This window comes from Protopterus annectens, chromosome 4.part0 (assembly GCF_019279795.1).
Source record: "Protopterus annectens isolate FY-2018-M chromosome 4.part0, PAN1.0, whole genome shotgun sequence".
NCBI classification, from domain to species: Eukaryota; Metazoa; Chordata; order Ceratodontiformes; family Protopteridae; genus Protopterus; species Protopterus annectens.
In genome coordinates, this window is record NC_056733.1 from 378192696 (window position 1) to 378205584 (window position 12889).

Genomic DNA, 12889 nt, shown 5'->3' on the forward strand with positions numbered 1-12889 from the left:
TATATATATATATATATATATATATATATATATATATATATAAAACATACAGTTCTAATACATTTGTAACACAAGCATCTTGTATAAATCAGTTTAATATTCACAAATGATATCTAATTGTTTACAAAATTCCAGCTAGTTCTGCTAGCAGTACCTACTCACACCATTGGCCCTCTGTTCTACAAACTTGCAGTCTACCTTCCCATCATCTCTGAGCTCATGGCAGCATCCCAAAGACATGCTGTAGGTGGATTGGACACTCTCAATTGGTCCTAGGCATGCCTGCATGTGTGTGTGTCTCCTGTGGAAAGTTGGGTGCTGGGCTGGCAACTCAACACCATAAAAACTCCACTGCCAATCATGAGCAGACAGGTGATCCACTGTGGCATCTCCTAACCGGGAAAAGCCAAAAGAAGAAGTTTCATATATAAATACATATATAGGCCATGTTTTAAACAATAAAAGCAAAGAGAATCTTTTTGTTTTATTTTTACTACGGAATGGTGGAAAGATATGACTGGATATGTGTAAGTATCTTTGCTGGAATGTGTTGATGAATAGTTTTATATGTTATTCACCTTTAATTTCAATTTAAGTATCTAATACTAAGGACCTAGTACCTAATACCCTCCTCTCTAGTATAAATTGGAATTTCCTTACTCAGCTCCCACTGGATGAAGCAGTTAATGCCTTCAACTCAACCTTCCTTAACATTTTGAATTCTCTAGCCTCACCCAAAAAAGTTCCAGTAAAAGCTAACATATCACCTTGGTTATCTAAAACCACCTATACCGACATGAAAAGAAGAGATAGGGCTTGGAAAATATGGATACAATCTAAACTTCCAACTGACCTGCAAAAGTACAATGAACTTAGAAATCTAACCAAAAAACTCATCAACAAAGACAAAACATATTTCTACTATAATCCTTCTAAAACTTTAAAATCTGACCCAAAAAAATTCTGGAATGCTATCAACCAGATACTATATCCTGGAAACCCAGCTTCACAATGTCCCATGTCCTGACATGTCACCTGCAGAGACTGCCAACACCTACTTTATCGAATCAATTTCCAAACTTTTTAACCCTAACCCCTCAAATAACAATACTTCAAACCCCAGTGTACCCCCTTCAACCACTAACTCAGTAAACTCCTTCTCTCTCAAGCCTGTCTCCACTAACTATATCAAACCTTTACTCTCTAAGCTCAAACCCTGCTCTGTATCTGCTGACAATATCCCTTCATATTTTCTCTAGATTGCTGCACACTCCATTGCTAAGCCTATATCTATCCTAATCAGTCGCTCCATCTCTGAGTCCAAAGTCCCATCTATCTGGAAACAGTTTTACACTCTTCCTGTACATAAAAGAGGAAACTCCACAGAAATCTCTAACTTCAGACCTATCGCTATTCTCTCCCCTCTCTCTAATGTCCTAGAGAAGTTTATTTATTTTTATTTATTTATTCTATATTTGTTAACTGGGTTAGTCCAACTGAGCTTTTGGCTCATTTTCAGTGGAGACCCAGAGAGCAAAGCTCTTCAGTGAGTTTAAAAATTTAACAACAAACAGTTAACAAAATATCATTTACAATCATCTGAAAATGAAATTAGGGTACAATGTCCTATAGAAGGAATAATGCCTTCATAATTCTTGTTAGGTTATATACAGCATGTATACAAAAAAAATAGCATTGAGATAAAGTGGTTAAAACCAGTGAGACAGAGAGGTTAAAGTTTGTTATGATAGACAAGAGAGGAAAGGAAATTGAGGGAGGATATAACTAAAAAGAATAGAAGGGAAGGAGACAGTGGGAGAACAATCAATAAAAAAGTGAGGACTGGTGTAGGGAGGGTTAATCGAAGCTGGGGTAGGGTAGGGTAGTTTCAAGGGGGATGACTAGAGTGGCAGGACCATTTCTTTGTTAGGTATCTTCGAGTGGCTAACTTGAAATGCTTGGTATGGTCAAGGGTCCTAATTTATTGGGGTAGTTGGTTTCAAGATGCAGCAGGGTTATAATTATAAAGCAAACATTCTGTTTTGGTTTTGGGTTTATAAATCTGTAGCAAGTCTGAGCTGTGTAGTGTCCTGGTCGGGAAATATTTAGATATAATATATAAAAGGCTAGAACAGAAAGAGGGCAGATAGAGGATGGAGTGGATAATTTGTAGTTGATATAGTAGGAGCAGATGGGGGAATTCAAGCCAGTCCAATTGCTTAAGGGATAAGCAATGGTGAGACTTGTAGGTTTGGTGTGCTGTGAATCTGGCCAACTTATTATAGGTAGTTTAAAGTTTTGAAAAGAGTGTATTATTAAGGCTTGTGAATAAGTGACAGCTGTATGGAAGGGTGGGAAGAAGAAATGCATGGGAGAGAGTTATTCTGGCTGTGTTGGTTAATTATCTCGTATTGCGATAAAGGAGCCCAAGTTTCTGGTGAGTTTTTTAATAGAATTAGTAACATGGAGATTAAATTTAAGCTGATCATCTATTATGACTCCCAGCAGTTTATTGCTAGGTTTGGCAGTAATGATGATGTTATTGCTTGATAGGATGGTAAATATAGTTTTGAGATTGGTGAGGTTCTTGGGGAGGAAGAGTAGGAGCTTAGTTGTTTTAGGACTGAGAATTAATTTATCACAAAGCCATGTCTCTATGGTTTTGAAAGATGTATGGGTAGTAGAGTGGAGGTCTGATGTATTATCTGCAATGGTGTTGAAAGTAGAGTCATCTGCATATTGTACAAATGTTGAGTGGGGACAAGAGGTGTAAAGTAGATTAGTGAAAATATTAAAGAGCAGTGGCCCAAGTATGGATCCCGGGGGACTCCCATTGGCACATTGAGGGGGGGATAGTGCAGATTGCCATTTAATAGCTTGCTGGCAATTACAGAGATAGCTAGAGAACCAGGAAATAGTGGGAGGAGAGAATTTTAAGTAGGAGAGTTTATCCAAGAGGAGAGGATGGGAGACAGTATCAAAGGCTTTGGAGAGGTCCAGGAACAGGCATGAGACAAGTTTATTGTTGTCACGGGCCAGAGATACAGTATTGATGAAGGATATTAGTGCAGTTGTGGTACTATGTTTGGGAAGGAATCCATGCTGAATGTGTGTGAGAAGGTTTTCTTGTAGAATGTACTGCATCATCTGCTTGTTAATGCATTTCTCTAGAATTTTAGAGAGGGGAGAGAGTATAGCAATTGGTTTGAAGTATGATATATCAGAGGAATTACAGCTTTTATGAATGGGTAATATAAAACATTTTTTCCATATTGCTGGGACATACAATTCAGAGATAGAGCATATAATCAGGATGGAAACTGGATAGGCTAGGGGTTCGGCCGCAATCTGTAGGAAATATGAGGGTAGATTATCAGCTGAGGGGGAGCAGGGTTTGAGTTTGGAGAGTAAGGATTTTATATGGTTAGTTGATACAGATTTAAGGGAAAAAGCGTTAAAAGGATTGTGAGGAGAAGTAGAGATTGTGAGGTTATTGGCATTTTTCCTGGTGGAAAGATAATTGATTATGGAAGTTATTGAGTCAGTAAAATGATTGTTAAATGTAATGGCAGTTTCTTCTGGAGTTTTATTTGGGCAAGGGTTTGGAGAGAAAGGGTTTCCCAGATGTAGTGTGTGATTGATAGTGTTCCAGAATTTTTTTGGGTCTAATTTTTGGGTAGTGGGAGGGTTAGCATATAAGTTTTTTTGTCTTTGTTGATAATTTTCTTTATTTGGTTCCTAAGTTCTTTATAGGTCTGTAGGAGAGAAGGTGTTTTAGTTTTTTTCCATAATTTCCATATCCTATCTCGATTTTTCAGCAGGGTTCGAGTAGATTTGGTAAGCCAAGGATCTGTGTTAGATTTGATTTTAATTGTGCGCAGATGAGCTAGGGAGTTTAGAATGTTAAGAAAGATGGTGTTGAAAGAGTGGACAGCCTCATCTAAGGGGAGAGTAGTGGGATGAGACCAGTTAATTCTAGAGAGCTGGTCAATGAAAGAGTCAAGACTGAAGGTTGAGATTTTGCGGGAAGTGATAAACTTGAATGGTCTGGTGAAATGGGGAGTATGTCCGTTTACTGTGATAGGGCAGTGGTCATTAAGGGCATTTGGAAGGATCTGAGGGTTATGGTAGATTTGGGGGTGAGAGACCAAAATCCAGTCCAGAAGACAGCTTGGAAGGTATGACTTATTAATAAAGGTAGGGGTAGTGATTAGCTGCTCAAATCCATGTAAGTTGATACAAGAAGTAGTGTTGGGAGTTTGAATTGAGAGCCAATCAATGTTTACATCCCCTAGTATGATGTTTTCATTATGGATGGTCTGAGAGAGGTGGGATAGGATGTTTTTGAGTATGTTAATATTATTTCCAGGGGGGATATATATTGCTACTGCAGTTATGGTGGTAAAGTTGTTAAGTTTAAAATTGGCAATTAGGAGATCAGCTGTAGAGAAAGAGGGTAGAGGAAGGATTGGACTAGTTATAGAGAGGTGATCAGGGTTGAGTATGGCTCCTCCTCCTCCTTTTTTCTTTTGTCTATCAAGTCTAAGGATGTTATAGCAAGGAGGGGTAACTTCACTATCTTGATAGTGTGGTTTCAGCCAAGTTTCAGTTAGGGTGACTATGTCAGGAGTATAATTAGTGAACCAGGCATGGAAATCCTGAACTTTATTTACTAAACTCCTGAGGTTGATAGAGCAGAAAGATACTTGCTTTTCTGAGGGAGAGCAGTTGGTTAAATTTGGTACATGAGGATTATTGTTCAGGGTAGAATGGGAGGGGCCTGGGTTAGCATGGATGTCTCCTGATAGAAGTAGAGGTTTGAAGTAGAGTAATTGTTTGAGTGGGGGGATGTTTCTTTTTTGTTTTAAAGAGGTTGGGAGAGGGGGAGATAATTTTATTTTAGGAAAGGGAGTAGTATGGATTAGGATGGAAGGACAGATTTGTAGAGGAGGCTGGGGTTTTGTGCTTGGATTTAGAGTCCAGTTAGTGGGGTGGAAATAGGGTGGAGATAGTTGTGAGTGGTAGGAAGTGAGGATGTAAAGCCAATAGAGTACTGGTATCAAGAGTAAGGTTTGTGTTCTGAAAGGCATGCTATAAGGTAGAGTATGTGGAGACAGTGGGAATGAGGGGTGAGAGATAAGCAGGGGTGTGTGAGAAGGTGGTACAGGAGAAGAGGTGTGTTAGTAAGAAAGTAGGTGGGAGGGAATAAGGGTGGAGTTAGAGAAGTGTGGTTTAGGTTGATAAGTATAAAGGAAATTATATGGGGGTGGGCGAGAATCGGGGTGGGAGTGGAGTGAAGTGAGCCCGAGAGTAGCGAGGGCGAACAGTGCAGGGCCCTACCGAATAACAGCTGTTTAAAAAACAACTATCAGTCAGCCCTGAGCCAGAATCATTCAGGATTACTGCAAGAATCAAAGTGTTTCTGTTAAAATTCTGGGAGTTAGCTACTTTGTATTTATATGGGGAGAGAGTGATAGTTAAGGTGTAGTTACTGGAGGGGTGCGAGGGTCAGTGTAGGGCATCAGGTTTCCATGGTGTTTTGCCCACCCTGGTTAAAGATACATAAATTCCAAGGTGGAATAAGGTAAATGTGTTTAGATAGGATTACAGATAATTATTTGCTCATTAACAGAGGGGGAGGTTATCATACTTTATTTCCAGACTCCTGAAGTATGCGTTTTAGTATGGTTTAGGTCAGATTCCTTGTTTTAGCAGTAACTGTCAGAGTCTTGAACTGGGATGCAATTTTAAGGTGCAGAAACAAGGAAGAGAGCTAGGAGAAACAAAAATAGAGTATTTAGTGGGATGGGTTGGGTAGTGGAAACAGTCACTCAATAACACAGACACTTAAAAACACTATATGAATAAAAAGTAGCAGCATATACAATAATTATGCTTCCAGTTAAATAACAGGCACTAGGCTTAGCTGAAATGTCTGCAGTTAATATAGAGACCAACTAATATTAGTGGAAAACAGAGGGTTTTTAGCATCTTTAAGCACAGAGACAATGCTCACAAATGCAGGCTCTTAACAGAGTGCTAATACAGCATAATACAACATAAACACTGTAGGTTTGTGTTTTAAACACAGAGACAGTTAACACAAATGCAGGCTCTAAACAGAGTACAAATATATTAAACAAATCTCTAGCTTTGCTTCTTTAAGCACAGAGACAATGCTCACAAATGCAGGCTCTTAACGGAGCACTAATACAAGATAATACAATGTAAATACTGTAGCTTCGTGTTTTAAACACAGAGATAGTTAACATAAATGCAGGCTGTGAACAGAGTGCTACTACATTAAAAAAATCTGTAGCTTTGAGAGGTTATCAAATTTACAAACAGGATATATGGCTAGCTCAGTTAATGCCACGACACCAAAACTGTACTATTTTAGTTCTTAATACTCAAAGTTTAAGACAACTGGAGCTGTATACAGTTATTAGAATAGTAATGAAGGAGTAAAAATGTTTCTAATTACAATCTAGTACACTGATACGTAGTGTTGTCAGCACTTTCAGCAACAGTGTTAACTCAGAATTGCAACGAGAGCTTTTTCAATAACAAAAAGGACATATACAAAGTTAAAAGCATTTGAACAATTTTAAACAGTAGTTCAAAGAGTACCTGGTGAGCACAATAAACCACGTGAACGCTGTCGACATACAGTGTGTGGAAGGGATAGAGAAATGCAATTCAGAGATGGCACTACATATAGCAGTAAACTAATAACACCTAGGGCCAGATGTGATAGGTGCAGAGGGGGGAGGTCTACACCTACCGAGTAGCAGCTGTTTAAAAACAACTATCAGTCAGCCCTGAGCCAGAATCATTCAGGATTACTACAAGAATCAAAGTTTTTGTCGTAAAATTCTGGGAGTTAGCTAAGTTGTATTTATATGGGGAGAGAGTGATGGTTAAGGTGTAGTTACTGGAGGGGTGCGAGTGTCAGTATAGGTACATCAGGTTCCCGTGGTGTTGTACTCACCCTGGTTAAAGATACCTAAATTCCAAGGTGGAATAAGGTAAATGTGTTCACATAGGATTTCGGATAATTATTTGCTCATTAACAGAGGGGGAGGTTATCATACTTTATTTCCAGTCTCCCGAGGTATGCATTTCAGTGTAGTTTAGGTCAGAACGTATGTATACACAAACAAGTTATGCATTATCTCACACAGGAAACTCTACTCACCCACACACAGCACAGCTTCTGCCCCAAGCACAGCACAAGCACAGCTCTACTATCCTTTCTCAGCACTATAACTCTAGCCAAAGACAACCATAAACTCATATCCTGCCTATTCCTTGACCTCTCAAAGGCTTTTGACACTGTCTGCCACACTCTACTACTAAAAAAACGTACAGACCTAAACTTCTCCCCCGATGCAGTCTCATGGTTCTCAAGATATCTCACTGAAAAACAGCAATCAGTAAGATGGGAGTCTGTGCTACCCAATCCTCTATCAGTTAAAACTGATGTCCCCCAAGGATCTATTCTTGGGGCCTCTGCTCTTTAATATTTTCACTAACTCACTTCATATCACTTGTTCTCAATCTACCCTTGTACAATATGCTGATGACTCCACAGTCATCACCATTGCTGACTCACCCTCTGAACTCCTATCAACTACCCAAACATCCTTCATTGCTGTTGAGACATGGCTGACTAATAACCATCTCATCCTCAACCCGAAAAAAAACAAAATTGCTACTCTTCTTGCCAAAATCTGCAAACCATATCAAATCTTCCTTCTCTATAACCTCCCTAAACAATACTCATATAGAAGTCGAAATTAGCACAAAACTACTTGGCATTACCATTGATGACCAACTAAAATTTGATCAACACATTAACTATTGTATCAAAAAAAAAATCCCACCAAAAGCTAGGTCTCTTGTATAGAAACAAAAAATACCTCACCCCTGAAGCTAGAATCTCTCTTACTCATGCCTACCTTCTACCCTGCATATCACATTGTTCCCAAATACTGACAAATTTGAACACTACCCTACTAACCAAATTAGAATCAACCTATCATAAGATTGCTTGATTCGCAACACAACAACCATATAAATCCCACCACTGTCTCACCTTAAAACACCTGAACTGGCTCAAACTACCTCATATGTTACTACAATCTGAGCTCCAGATCATACACTCCATTCTATATCAGCCAGAATTTTGCCCAAATCTATCACCCCTCATCTCCCACTATTCCCATACCAGACATCTCCAAAGTGCTTCCCAAGATGTATTACACATCCACAAACCAAAATCCAGGACAGGATGCAACTTATATAGCTACCAACCCTCTATTGCATAGAGCAAACTTCCACTTGAAATAAAGAACCTAACCCACCCCAAACAATTCAAATTAGCCACCAAATACTACCTTAAAAAATATTTGATCTGCCAATGTATGCATCCTCCCTGACCTCCACCTATCTGCGCACTACTCTTTCACTTAATCTCACAAAAATCAGTATGCACAACTTGCAACCTTGAACAACTTGCATCTTATGTTTTATTATGAAACCTTCTAATCCTCCTCATACATAGCCTACTGAACCACAGATTAGCTAATTTTCTTACGCAACCCCCCCAAACTATTGCTATACACTGCTTACTGAACCTGAGATTAGCTTATATATTTAACATACAAATTATTTGCTTACTATAGTTTTTCTGTTGCTCATCCATCTGTTTATTGTATTTTCTGTTTTTTGTCAACATCTGTTTATAACTTGTAACTTCTAGTAAATTCTTTACTGTTATGTATAGATTTTTTTGGCATTTGATGGAGCTTTTCTCCCCGGGCCTCTGCTGAAAAAGGGCTTTAGCTCAGTCAGACACTCCCGGTCAACAAATGTAAAATAAATAAATAAATACATAAAATAAATACTACTATTTCTTATAAAGTGTACAGATTTCATTCTTTTACATTACTTTAGTTACTTTTTTTATTTTAGTTAGCTAATAGTGAGCAAGCTTTGTCATACTAAATGAGTTCCGTTATATTAACAGGCATAGACAGCATACGTGGGTCTATTTAAATGACATTGCAGGCTTCCATGTCAGCATGGTTAGCTTGGTTGTGGGTAGGTTTTGCTACTGTGCATCTTGGAGGGGAAAACACTACAATTTAACCAATATGAGTTGTGGAGATTAGTTTACACATTTGTAGATGGTTTGGTATCTGTGAGCCATAATATTTCTGAGACCTGTGCAGCAAGAAATGTACTCATTTGAGTATACTGAGTCTGCGTGATGACAACTTTGAATCACATTGAGACTGAGAGAGAGCAGATCAACTAGCTTTACCAACAGGACTCCACTGCAAGCTAGCATCATTCCTTTCAAAATAATCTCATACTCACACTATCTTTGCACCACTTCTAACACTTTCTAAGCAAACTTACATTAATACCTCCCAAAAAATAAATTTCTAAGTTAGGTATAAGTCTAGTCTACATCAAGTTTATTAGTTGTACCTCTCTATCAACTCAATCTTATTATACCAGTTATAAACTTCTTCTAAATCTCCATATTTGTTTTTTTTTTCCTATGGGATTTAAGTTATTGTGTGTTGTACACCAAATACCTTCTTCAGTATCAATTGTACTGTACACTGTACTGTTGTTTACCATACTACAGTACTGCTTTATTTATTGTACAGTACTATTTTTGAATGAGCTTTTCTCTCTAGGCCTCACTGAAAAGGCGTCCAATCCCAGTCAGGCTATTTTAGTAATCATATACAATAAATAAATATAAGTGATGTCACTGGAAGGAGTGTCCACTTTATATTCCATGCTGCTCTGGTACAGCCACTTATCCATATGAGTCTGCTCTGTACTTCACTTGTTTATCAGTCAGCTTTGCCATGAATTAAGTAACTGTGTTGCAGTTTAGATATGACAGGAGTTGTGATATTTATTTTATTTCATTTTCATATGGTAACCAAGCAGGTGGGCTGGTCCAAAGACTCTTTTTAACCATGACCCAGGTGAAACATGACAACAGCAAGTCAGAAACATAATCAACAGTTCACAAAGAAGAAGAGTTCACATTGCACAGTGACACTGACAATAAAAATATAGATGCACAGATGTACAATATTTCTCAGTAATCCAAAATTGATTATATATTTCTTATCAAACATTAGTACAATCAGTTTGAGACTTCCTGTAATTTTTCCATGAGATACACATCCTGCACTGGCTTAAGAGGCTAGAAATTAAGTGGTGTACATTTACTGCTAGAGTTTTATTGCAATCTTTACTGAATAAAACGGTGGTTATCATGATGGTGACCCATATCTCTCAAGCATTGTACATTATATGACAACTAACACATTTTGGCCTTCAAATCTGCACAACAGGGTAATGACAATCATCTACATAGAGAGATGATATTGGGCATATATTGAAATCACTTCTTTACTTATTTAATTCCAGTTTACACTTCTTTCTCACATTTGTTCTCTTGTTGCACACTTTGCACACTTATTACACAGTGTGCTATATGTTTTAGTGAAGAAATGTTGAGAGGTTCACCCATGCTCAAGCAGTCCTTAATCTCACATTGCCTGGCATTGCTCTTAGCCTTCCATCTCCAAAATACAAAACATTGCATCTCATAATGTGAAACAAATGGGAACAATGTGGAACACTTACTAACAGCCTACTAACAATGTCAACCAGGAAACTGGCAAAATGGCTAAAATGTGATATTTTGTAAGTGTAAAAGTTATTGTGATGAATTAATATAATTCAGTAATATTTACTTTGGATATCAGTTCAAAAGGTTCCTAACACTGACTGTGTGCAGACCCTTTCAATATGGAACCATGACGAACTTGGGATTTTTAAAATTCAGAATGAGAAGTATTCCTACACTTGAGAGGTATTTGTCTGATTCAACAGCTTTATTCCCTGCCCACCCCCCATACATCTACTTCAAAAACTTGTGACGGGTGTTATCTGCAATCCTTATAAATCAGTAATTGTAATTCAGAGTTCTGTTTGATGACACATTAAAAAAAAAGACATGCATCTTAAGGATCACTCTTTGTTCTTCACTGGTGTTTGTTTTGTAAATACAATTAGCTGTTCTGAGTCATGCGTAATCCTGACCTTCTGTGCTTTTAGAAATGTTAATGTAAAAATACACATACAAAAGGTTTCTCGGTTGAGAAAACATTTACATGCTGATAGTTTTTCCCAGCTTGATTTTCAGCAAGAAGGGCAGACTACTTTTACAACACTTTGCAGAAAAGGAAATGAGCATCCAAGGTTTCAAAGTTTTTCAAATGTTTTGTCACCTATTTGCTTGCTTGAAAGGTCAGTGGGCTAAAAACAGAATGCTCCTTGAGTGTGTTTCAGCACTCTGTATTCAAATGTTAAAACAGTATTGTGGTGTCAGTCTCTAATAAAAAAATTAATTCTAACACTATATTGCTCAGCAGGTGGGCAGGAAAATAAATCCAGGTCTGCATCATTTAAAAGGTAGCACACCATAAGGAACTGTTTTAAAGCCTGTTATGGTGCTTTTCCTGGGGACTGCTTTTCTTTTGAAAATCTTGTTTCAGCTTCCTGAGACAGTTCCCTGAGTAAACAACACGCACACACATGCATGTGAATGCTCACACAAAAGCGTATATAACATAGACATTTTTTTTTGTGAGTCGGGTTTTTTTTAATAACTGGGCCCATAGGCCCAATGGTACTGGTGTTTTTATTTGCAAAGAACAGAGGATACTGACTGCATTAAAAACAGAGAGCAAACCTATTAGATTTTTCTCACTGAGCTGTGTAGAACTTTTATCATCTGCATGTGTGACTACTGAAAATGACTTGTATGCATTTTGTTATTCTAACCTTACTTCTTTGTTTATTAACAGTTTATGGGCTCATCCAAAGACTGCTCAGTTACAATCTGAGCAAAAGGTCAATGAACAGTGCAAGAAAATATCTGTATTCTGATGATAGAAAGCAAAAACAGAGAAATTTATAACATAAATACTAAAGTGAAAAAAATTGCAATAAGCTCGAAGGCAAGCAATTCAATATTTTGCAAATGGCTGGCAGACTGAGTTTAGAAATATTTTTGTATGCTATTTCTAACTGATTTCATATGTCAGAATGCCCCTCACAATTATTAGATTGTCACATCCAGTTATAAATTTTCAAACAAACAAACTTAGGTAACTAAAAAAATGAAATAAAAAAGATTACTTAAACAACCTTTACACAAAATTTCAAACAATACAGGGTTAAAGACGACAATAATTTAAAAGAAATGTACTTCTCCTTCAGACCTCTGTATAGCATACTCATTGTAGTGCAAAATCTAAAAAAATACACAACCAATATATATATATATATATATATATATATATATATATATATATATATATATATATACTACGATTAACAACTCCATATTGTAAATTCTTGAAGGATTTTAAAAAGTAAATGATATAAGCTTATTTTGAGGGAAAGCAAGTTAAAACGTGAGATACTTAATGTGTAATAGTATGTTAAGGCAAATCAAGATAGCATTTCTTCTGAGTGAAGAGAAGTAGACTTTGTGCTACTGCAATTTAAGTTAAAAGGGAATATATGGAGATTACCATTACACTTATCAAAATGAGTAGGGCTTTTTCATACATCATTCACTTTTCTATATAAATATTTTCACTTTACATAACAGAAAATAAAAACAAACAAACAAACCAACAAACAAATGCAATTTCTTTCCTCATAAACCCCGTAGTATAATAGTCCATAGTCCATAGTCCATAATTCTGTAACAAATTCACTCCCTATATTCCACTGGCAACCAGTCCCAACTCACCTTATCTGTAATCTTCTACTAAAA